This window comes from Chrysochloris asiatica, unplaced genomic scaffold, assembly GCF_000296735.1.
Source record: "Chrysochloris asiatica unplaced genomic scaffold, ChrAsi1.0 scaffold00393, whole genome shotgun sequence".
Classification (NCBI taxonomy): Eukaryota; Metazoa; Chordata; class Mammalia; order Afrosoricida; family Chrysochloridae; genus Chrysochloris; species Chrysochloris asiatica.
In genome coordinates, this window is record NW_006408911.1 from 1,136,325 (window position 1) to 1,146,992 (window position 10,668).

The window sequence follows — 10,668 nt, forward strand, 5'->3', positions numbered from 1 at the left end:
CACTAGAGACTTGAGACAGGAACTTCTCCCCCAGAGTGGGAAGAGAGTGAACCTTCCCCTGGAGCTGAAGTCTTAAATTCAGCCTTCTAACCTCCTGAACCATGAGAAAATTAATTTCTGTTCTTTTTAAGTCACCCACTTGTGGTATTTCCGTTACAGCAGCTCTAGGGAACTAGGACAGTGTGTGCTTAACCATTATTCGAAACAGTCTCTGAATACTGTTCTAAATGTTCACAGCCAAAATGGTCTCCTGACCCTCTGAAGCTTGCATGCAATCAGATGCTCTACGCATGGATGTGGCAGGGTAGGAAAGACATCACTTTCCCTGGATCCACAGAGATGCTTTGAGTCCTGCTCCTGCTCAGCCCCGTTCCACAGAAACCTGGGGTGTGTCAGTCCTGGGGCAGGACCTCACTGCCTTCACTCTTGCCATCCGCAGCATGAAAGGGTTTAACCAGCAGACCATAAGATTCTACTCAGTAATTCTCTGCAACCATTGTCTCACTAAGCCCAGAGAAAAGAAGAAAATCAGTCCAGAAACAAATCATCTGGATTTGAAACAGCCACTTTGCCCTTCCAATGAATGGCTTGCCAAATAGAGTCTTTGGTTTTCTTCACCCTCGGCAATCTTCCTTTTAAAGCATGTCCTGGTGGGGACCTGGACCCAGGGTTTTCCTTGGTCCTGAGTCACATGATATTGGCTAGCCCATGAGTCAGGATGACCAGGCATGTAGAAATGTACATTCCAAAGCTTGTCTGAATTTAGACAAGATAGAATTTCCTGGAAACCTTGGGACAAGGATCTCTAGGATTTTTTTATGTGTCACTGATTCTTAGACAATTTGCGGGATAATGTTGTATGATTCCTTACAAGGTCTCTCTATCAGCTTCCTATCTAGAGAGTTCTAGAAACCTGCTAGGAGACTAGGAGAAATCTAGAAAGCCCTTTATACATACCTGTGAAATGGTTTTGACCTAGTATGACTGCCAGTCTATGCCAGATCCAAAGAGATCAGAGAAAGGAAAACGAGGCTGTTCCTAAAGTAGACTCCCAGTGTTTTGTTGTTAAGTGCCGACGAGTCTCTTCTGATTCATAGCGATCTTGTATAGGGTTTCCAAGGAGTGGCTGGTGAGCTTGGACCGCTGACCTTGCAGTTCAATTGACTTTGCAGTCCAGTGTATTAACCCACAGACCACACCAGGACCATCAAATTGGGTCTGACTCATAGTGACCCTATGCACAAGACAACGACACAATTGCCCAGTCCTGCACCCTCCTCACAAATGCTTTTAAAGGTTTGAGTCCATTGTTATTGCCACTGTGTTAACCCATGTTGTCGCGGTCCTTTACCTTTTTCACTGAGCACTTTACCAAGCCTGGATGTCCCTCTCCAGAGTTTAGTTCTCCTGATAACATGCCCAAAGTATGAAAGATGAAGTCTCCCTACACTAACTTGTAATAGCATTCTGGCTGCACTTCTTCCAAGACAAATTTATTTGCTCTTCTATCAGTTCATGATACTTTGAATATTCTTCTCCACCATCTTAATTCAAAAGCATCACCTTTTTTAATATTTCTTTTTATTCATTCCTTATATTGTTATATTTCTGACTCATAGCAATTCTATATAGGGTTTCCAAGGAGTGGCTAGTGGGTTTGAACCACCGACCTTACAGTTAGCAGTCTAGTGCTTACCTTACAACACCACACTAGGACTCCCAATGTGTTAGGGAAACCTTAATTTTTGTGTGGAGTGGTCCTTTCCCTCTCTACCTGAGATACCTTCTAACTTCTCATGGAGTGGAAAGAGCTTAACTTTTAGAATCAGCAAGGCCTGGGTTTGAGCTCCTAATGTTTCATCATGTTGTCTTGTTGTGGTTAGCTGTCATTCAGCCCATTCCAGCTCCCTGCGACCTGCTGTATACAGACTAGAACTGTTGTACAGGAAGCAAGTCGCCAGGCTTGTCTTCTAAGGTGCCTCTGACAGGTTTGAACTGCCATCCTTTCAGCTAGGAGCTGAGCAATTGGCCATTTTTACCATCACCCAAAGACTTCTCATAGGACTTTAAGCAAGTCATTTTAAACTTGTACTCTTAATTTACTCATGTTTAAATATGACACTGGTAGCTTAGTGATTACAAACTGGGCTGCGAACCTCACGGTCGGTAGTTCAAAACTACCAGCTGTTCTGTGGGAGAAAGATGAGGTTTTCTGCCCCCGTAAAGATTTGCAGCCTCGGAAACCCTGTACAGGGTCGCTATGAGTCGGAATCGACTCCAAGGCACATAACAACAACAAATACAACACTAATATTACTACATGGCAGTCCTTAAGATTAAGTGAGCTCTCTTAAGAAAAAGATCAAGCATCATGTATGTCCTCATGAGATGCCTTTCCTTCCTCTTTCTTGCTTTACCCCAAATTTGTCTGTCCTAACAAATGACAGGGAAGTCCCAGGGAGGCAGGAGTCCAAACAGATGATAAATGACCAAAGCATACCACTTCTCATACAAGAGAGCAGATAACAAGCCAATGAGTTGATTTCCAATTGTATTATTGTTTCTGTTTTTCTGTGAAAACAAAACTGAATCTGCACATCGTATATACCAGCAGCTAAAACGACTGCATAAGACTGAGCAACATTTTGTTCTATTGTCCATGGGGTCTCCATGAGCCGAAGTTGACTCGATAGAAGCTAGCAACCACATTGACTGAAACCTGGCCAGAAAGCTGTGCTTGTTCTTGTTGTTGTTGTTGTTAAGTGCCGTCGAGTCAGTTCCGACCCATAGCGACCCTGTACAGGGTTTCCGAGGGTGTAAATCTTTACGGGAGTAGAAAGCCTCATCTTTCTCCCGCGGAGCAGCTGGTAGTTTCGAACCGCTTACCTTAAGGTTCGCAGCCTGATTCGTAACCATTACGCTACCATGTGCTTAATAAAGTATAATCTGGGGTCACTACTAATCCACATACAGAGTCCTGCTGAACTTTTTCTACAACCTATCCAGTTGCTGTGGAGTTGGCCCTGACTCATGGTGACCCCGTGTATGTCAGAGTACAGCTGTGCTCCAGAGGGTGTTTAGTAGGTGATGTTTCAGAAGTAGCTCGCCAGGTCTTTCTTCCAAAGCACCTCTGGGTGGAGTCATACCATCAACCTTTTGGTTAGCAGTCAACTGCTTAACCATTGCATCACCAGAACCCCTTAACTTGTTCTACACAAGTCCTAAAGTCACAGAAGCATTTTCTAGGGTTCCTACAGATACATGCCCCTCATAGCTGAGATTCTCCAGTATGGGTTCAGAACACCCTGAGCATTCCATGTGAAATCAGAATGTTTCATGATCTTGAAGGGCTCTTGCAGAAGAGGCTACAACTAGTAAGAGAATGATAGCCCTTACACAGCCAGCTAAAACCTCTTGTTGTTATTAAAAGAAATGGGAAGGAGGGGTTTTTCTAAGTAAATGCACTTACAGAACAGAAGCTGCCTCTTCAGTTTGGAAGTTTTAAAAGCTGTTTCCATAACTCTGTGCTCAGTTGAAATGAGTTTTGCCATAATCTGTTGTTATGTGAAAATTTGGTGAACAGGAAAAGCCAGTGGACTGGAGGCAGAACGTAGTTTAGGTTCGTGTCCAAGTTCCACTATTCCCAGGAAAAGTAACTTGTCCAATAACCCACCACCTGTCTGTCAGTGTGCTGTACTATATGCTGCTGGGATGCTGGAAGCTAGGCCAACAGGGCCACCCATAGTGGACAGGTTTCAGCAGAGCCCCCAGAATAAGAATAGGATGAAAGGTCTGGTGAGTTTTTCTCTATGGATCACAACAGTGTTAGAAGAGCCTCTCCTACTGTCCCATGTTAGAACACAGTCAAAATACATGGTAGCCACAACACTGGACTCAAGTCTGCCAGCGACTTTGAAGGTGGCACAGGACTGATCAATGTTTTGTTCTGTTGCACATGGGGTCACCATGAGCCAAAGCTGACTTGACAACAGCTAGCAACAACATTACAATGGCTGAAACCTGGCCAGAACTCTGTGCTTACAAAACACTTGTAAATGGTGTTGAATGAACCAGTCAGGATACAAGAACCCTTCAGGTTTGTTACTCAGCAAACCAAATCACTTTGTTATTGGTGCTGCAGGATAATGCACTGGATCACAAGATCAGTTTGAACTGTAAGATTGGTGCTTCAAACCAAGCAGTCACTCCTCGGAAGCCCTATACAAGGTTGCTATGTATTAGAATGGATTCGACGGCACCTAACAACATTTTCAATGTGCAAGTTGTGAACCTTATCAAACACCTCTTCTGGAGCCTAGAGGACAAAAGTCGAAGGAGTGATGGCCCCAGCATCTCCCTACTCATGACTTAGGGTCACCCGGAAAGAAACAAACACACATGAACCTTACAGAAGCCGCTCTGTGCAAACCCCAGCCTGTGCTCAGCCTGTTTTCCAATTCTTCCTAGTCACCTATGGTTAGTTAATATGGAGGGAAGAGCAAGGTCCAGTATCCTCAGAGGCAAAAAAGGATTATTTACCCACAATTGTGTGATGCTGTAGGATAAGCACTGGACTGTGACTGTAAGGTAGGCAGTTCAAACCCACCAGCCGCTCCTCAGAAACACTGTACAGGGTTGCTATGAGTTGGAAGTGACTTAACAGCACTTAAAAACAATGACAACAGCAATTTGTAGACATTTTGGTCAGTCTGGGCTAGGAAAAGGCCTTGAACTGAGCTGGCTTAAATCAGAGTCCAGGGTTTATCTGTGGTTAAGTCTTTCCCTGCTCCAATCACTTTAGTGATGGTTGCATTGGCAAAAGCCAGTCAACAGTACACAACCCCTTAGACTCAGAACATCTGCACAACATGACAAGAAATCTTCCATTTACTAAGTGATAGTTTCAGCATCTGTTCTTGGAGATCCCTGCATGGTGCCAATGGGTTGCTTTCCACTACTAATCCAAAAGTGGAAGATTTGAAAGCACCAGGTGGTGCTGTGGAATAAAGGTTTGGCAATCTGCTTCCAGAAAGATGACAGATAAGAAAATCCTATGGAGCATTTCTACTTTACAACACACAGTGTCGCCATGAGTAGGAATCCATTCAACAGCAATGGAGTGGCTTCAAGAGGTATTTGGATCATTTCTTTCTTTCTGCTTCTTTTTTAAATAATGCTTGCTTTGGGGCTAAGTTGCTTATACACCTAATGGCAAGCCTCCAGTATCTTGGCTGTTAAGTTCTTTTAAGTGACAGCTTTATATGTTTTTAAGATGGAGGGAGCCAAGAACAATTTTCGAAGAGCTGTGTTGACGTTGGATCAGCTCACCTAGGCGCTGTGCCAACCTTTTTGTATGCTGCAGGAACTGGAGGTGAAAAGCAGGAAAGGCCGAGTACAGAGGAAGGCCTAACCTGGAGGACAGGAGAGCCAAGAAGGAGTTGGTGTGAAGCATGGAGAGAGACGCCAGCTGAATTTGGCAATGCAGTTAAAATACCGTCATTTAATGCTCCTCCGACATTGCATTGAGGGGTGAGAAAGAAAATCCTCTGGAGTTCGTAAAATGGTATAGACACATTCAGCAGTGAGCAGGATTTTAGATTTCTTTGTTCTAGTCTTTTCCACATTCCTTCACATGACTTTTGGACACCTAAAAGGCCTCAGCAACCTGGGTAAGAAGTCCGACCTTTCTTGAACCTTAATTTCCTTATCTAACTTGTGAGAAGAACTCCAAGTCCCCTTCCAGGCCTAAAGTTTTATGACTTATGGTGACTTAGTCAATAACTGCTGATCCATTTTCAGAAGGATAAACTCTAGGTTTTTGTGTCTGCTGGGCTGGAATGAAGACCGGGTAGGTCATGGCCCCATCTTATCAAGGCTGAGAAACTGGCTTAGATTCAGCTGGATGGGAGTTGGTTACCTTTCACTAAGTACAATCGTAAAGAAAAGTGTGTCCTTCATTCTCCAAAAGACCCCTTAATGATTTATACACGCTTTAAGTATCACCACCACCGGCAGTAGTAATGGCAAACTCTTACTGCATGCTTGTGCTCTTTGTATAAAGAGACCTTTACTCTCATACTTTGGACATACTGTCAAGTGGGACCAGTCCCTGGAGAAGGACATCATGTTTGGGAAAGTGGCAGGTCAGCACTAAAGAGGGCTACCCTCAATGAGATGGACTGGCACAGTGACAACAGCAATGGGCTCAAGCATAGCAGCAATTGTGCGGATGGCACAGGGCAGAGCGGTGTTTCCTTCGGTTGCACGTAGGGTCGCTTTGGATCAACTCAACAGCACCTAACAACTTTCTCCCTAATTTTCAGAAGAAGACAAAGCCTCAGAAATCAATTCGTTTGCCCAAGAGCACACAGTTAGAAAGTGGTAGAGGTGAGCTGTGGATCCTAATCTGTGTTAGTAAACAATATTCTTAAACACACCTAAAAATAAATGGCACTTGGTCCTTGAAGGCCCTGTCTTACCAAGGGATGTGGGCAATCTTTATACTAGCAAGCTTTCTCTTTCTCTTTCGAAAAATCAATGCTGGATAAAAGTAGCCAATGAGAGCATTTGACAGCACAGATGCGAGGAGGTGTGGGGGACTGTTTCTGAGACCCTCAGCCTGTCTTAGGGAGATCTGTAAGCCTGCTCCAACTTTTCTTCCAACCTTTGGATTTTATGTTCCCTCTTGAAGTTCTTTTTATGACTTTGGGGCTGCTGGGGGTCCTTGGCACCTCCTTCCCCTTTGGGGGGCAGGGAAGTGGAGACAGCTTGGAAGCCGTTTGAAACCATTCTCATGTTGTAAATAGGTCCCATGTAGCCCTAAGAGTCTATGAAATTGTTTCAAAATGGCTAAGTGTGATTATGCGTCCTGAAGCCAAATGTTATAAAAACCCCATGGTCGCAGATTGGAAAAGTAAATACGTAGTAAATGTTTTTCAGCTGTTGATAGGATACAGTACTCAATCACTGTGGTAAATTTCAACAAGACATTGAAGAGTACCTACTCCCCTTTTCTCATCCCTCAGTGTTTTGAGTTGAAGACAAAGCGGCAATCCTCTTTCTGACTGTCACAGTCCCAAGAGGTAAAAAAAAAAATATATATCCACCTTTTCATCTCTAACCACCACATTCTTTCTCTAAGCCTGTAATTGGATCTAGATGGAAAGTAAACCCTTTGCAGGCTAAGGAGGTTGGCACTATAAGGTGTCAAGGAGAACATGTTCCACCTCTAATCCAGATAATTGCACTCTCCTATGCAAAGGAAAAGAAAAACAAGGCTTCCTGTAAGCAGAGGCCCCCAGCCTGCAGTGAGGAGGGGCAGTTTACACATACCCTTGTTTCATTTCACTCATTAACCATCCGCCAGCTTGTAGTAAAAATACCCAGAAATCCAGAGCACAGTGGGATTCTGTTATTTTAGCCCTGAGCTCTCTCACCCACCATGGCTGAATTTGGGGAGGCTGAATTTGGGGAGGCGGTTTAGACACATAAAAATCTCAGTACTACAACAAATTAAATAATAATGCCTGTTGTTGTTGTTAAGTACTAAGTTGGCTCTGACTCATAGTGACCCTGCACAAGGTTTCTGAGGCTGTAAATCTTCACGGGAACAGAATGCCTCATCTTTCTCCCGCGGAACCACTGATAGTTTTGAACTGCCGACCTTGAGGTTAGCAGCCCAATTCGTAACCACTATGCTACCAGAGCTCCTTAATAATGCCTAAGATGTACTATATGCAAGTGCTGTGGTGGTAGCCAGTTAGATGCAAGTAGCTCACAAGCTTTCTGAGTTTTGCGGTGTCCACTGTACTGTACTGAACAGAGGTCAGCAAGAAAGGTATGTCCTCAAGGAATCCAAGAAATATTCAGGGAAATAAGACGAATGCATGCATAGTTCACTACGAGGGAGAAATGAATAGGTATTGAGGAGCCCTGGTTAAATGTTAGGCTGATAACTTCGAGGTTGGCAGCTCAAAACCACCCACTACTTTGCAGGAGAAAGATAGGGCTGTTTCTCCCCATTAAGTTTTACAGCCTCTGAAACCCTATGGAACAGTTCTCCTCTAACCTATAGGGTTACCATGAGTCGGTATGGACCCCACTGCACTGAGCTAAGGTCATAGGCATTGTAGAAAGGTCTAAAGTGTTATGAAAACTCCATAGATGGAAAGATGACTTGATTCTGGAAATAGTCTGGCAAATGCAACACGGCCTGGTACATTCCATTGAGATGCCCTGATCCAATGTGGCTTGGTGTGCAGATTCAGAAGGGCACAATGTACTCTTCATGTGCGGTCGGTGTGAGGGCTCACAAGTAAAGTGAATGCTCGCCTCCAAGTGGCAGGCTTGCATTTTATGTTCACTCCACTATAGTGCTATTTTAAGTCTCCCATTTTAATCCACAGATATGAGTGCAGATGTGGCACTAAAGGGTAGATAGACACTGGACTTGGAACCATAAGGTTGGTGATTCAAACCCACCAGCCACTCCTTGGGAACCCTATACAGGGTGGCTATGAGCCTGAACCAACTCCATGGCACTTAACAATGATACATCTAAGGATGATTTTTTTCCCCACAAGATGGAATCAGTTTAGAAATACTGACTTGGGAGGGACACCATCATTGGTACTGCTGCTGGGACGGAGGCAGGAACTTATTGCATGTTAGAAACAGGGAAACTGAGGCTCAGAAAGGAGACTTGGGCAGTATTGCACAGCTAACAAGTGTGGTGCTGTGAATTAAAGCACTGGACCTCAAGGTGGGTTTGAATCACAAGGTCAGTGGCTCAAACTCACCAGCTGCTCCTTGGAAACACTATACAGTGTTGCTATGAGTCAGAACCAACTGGACAGTACCAACAACAAGAGCAGCAAGTGAGGGAGCCAGGTTTGAAAGCAGATCTCCTAAGGCTCTCCTTATACTCTGTTGCCTGCTGAAGTCAACTCTCTGAGACCCTGGGCCTCAGTTTCTCCATCTGTAAAGTAAGGGTGCTAGCTTAGGTTGTCTTCCAGCCCCACCCCTCTTCCTGCTGACAGACGCTCTCCAACTGTGCTTCAGGTGAGTGGGGAGCACTGGCACTACAGGGACAGCTGCTAGCCCCCCCCTTCATTTCACCCGTGACCTTCTGGGCTCCTGGCCAGCCATTCTTGAAAGAGAAACGTGCAGACCCTAGGGGCTGAAATTAGTTCCTTTGTGCTAGAACTGTTGCCACTGCCAATAAAATTGAATAAAGAAGCTAGGAGTTGGGGTGGGGGCGAGGATGGAGGCAACAAAATGCAAAAATGCAAACCAAGGTGGGGAGGAGTTCACTAGAATGAAAGCCAAAGGGGAGAGAAATATTAGCCCCTCCAATCCCTACTGCAACCATCAGAGGTGGCGCACAGAGGGCTCAAGGAAACTAAGATTTCTTTTTGCCCTACAGCCCACAGGATTACAAAACCATCAAAAAAATTTAACTGAATTAAATTTCAATTGACATCACCAATTAAATAGCCAATGCAAATTTTTCACAGAGGCATTTTAATGTATAGGCAAGGATGTGTCTATTAGCTCAAAAACAAATTCCCAACTGTTTCGTCAACTTTGAAGACTTAGAATCCAGTAAGTTTTTTTCTCTGGATGGGAGTGGGAAGAGAGCAAAGAAAAGAATCTGAGCAAATACAGACACATCACAGTTTACCTTTTGAACTCCAGGGTTGAGGTCCTTAGCCACCTTTGCCATCTTCTAGGCTGGAGAAACTACACCAAGCTTCCCTGGTGGAGACGCGAGGGCGCGCAGCTGGGATCTCAGTGACTTGAATGGCCAAGTTCGCGGGGCCGCAGCGGGAGCTCTGAGCACAACCAGACGCGCCTGGGTCTCTTTAATTGGAGAGCAGGACTCCCTCTAAAACCTGGACAACCAATCCGAGAGGGTCCTCGCACTTGACCAGCCAATCCCGATGCTAGACTGTCCCCCGCCCCCCCACACCCCCACGCCCTCATCCCTTGGGTGTCTCTAGCAGTCAGCCCAGCACAGCTCTGCCCTGACGTCAGTGTGGCCACGGCCCTTGTCGGGGCGGCTCACATCTGTCCCTTCATTGCCGCAGGAATCCAGCCCCACGCCCTTCTCCTTTAAAGGAAAGGCGCAGAGGGTGGGGCGAGCGGCTGAGTCCCCTCGCTCCATTCAGGTCAAAAGGGAGAGCGATCAAAGGGGAAGTCTGGGGTATTTTTAGTGAGCTGGGTCCAAAAATAAATCCTGAGCCGAGTTCCCCTGCCCACCCTTTCTGCCTTGTAGTGGGTGGAGGAGAGAAAGAGGCAAGGCAGGTGCTTTGAGGTGGCTTTGACTCAGCCAACTAATTTCTCCCCAAACTGGCAAGATCTCTAGTCACCAGGGAGTAGAAGCGATTCCTGGAGATGATGATGTGTTAACTAAATTGGAGGAGGCAGCCCCTGCCGAGATTTACCGTCTCTCAGAAACTCTATATAGGGGCTCTATGAGTCAGCATACACTCAAGGCAGTGGGTTTGGTTTGGTTTCGGTTTAAGGAGGAAAAGGGCTCTAATAAGAAAGACCTCGATTTCGACGGCAGCCCCCAAATAAGTGAGTTATGATCCCAGTGTGTTAGGATTTTTAAACTTAAAGTATTAAACTGCAGTCTCATAACTGGCTTTAACACAAATCCCCCTC

At 45.2% G+C, this 10,668-nt stretch overlaps 1 protein-coding gene across 1 annotated transcript in view; it reads right to left on the bottom strand.

Annotated features, from left to right (window-relative positions):
* The window catches only part of LMCD1 (LIM and cysteine-rich domains 1), an 88,732-nt gene extending 78,945 nt beyond the window's left edge, over positions 1 to 9,787 (bottom strand). The window contains exon 1 of the mRNA XM_006876591.1: positions 9,683 to 9,787. The gene's annotated coding sequence lies outside the window, so the exon portion shown is untranslated. The remainder of the gene's footprint in view (positions 1 to 9,682) is intronic.
* Between the last annotated feature and the right edge of the window lie 881 nt (positions 9,788 to 10,668).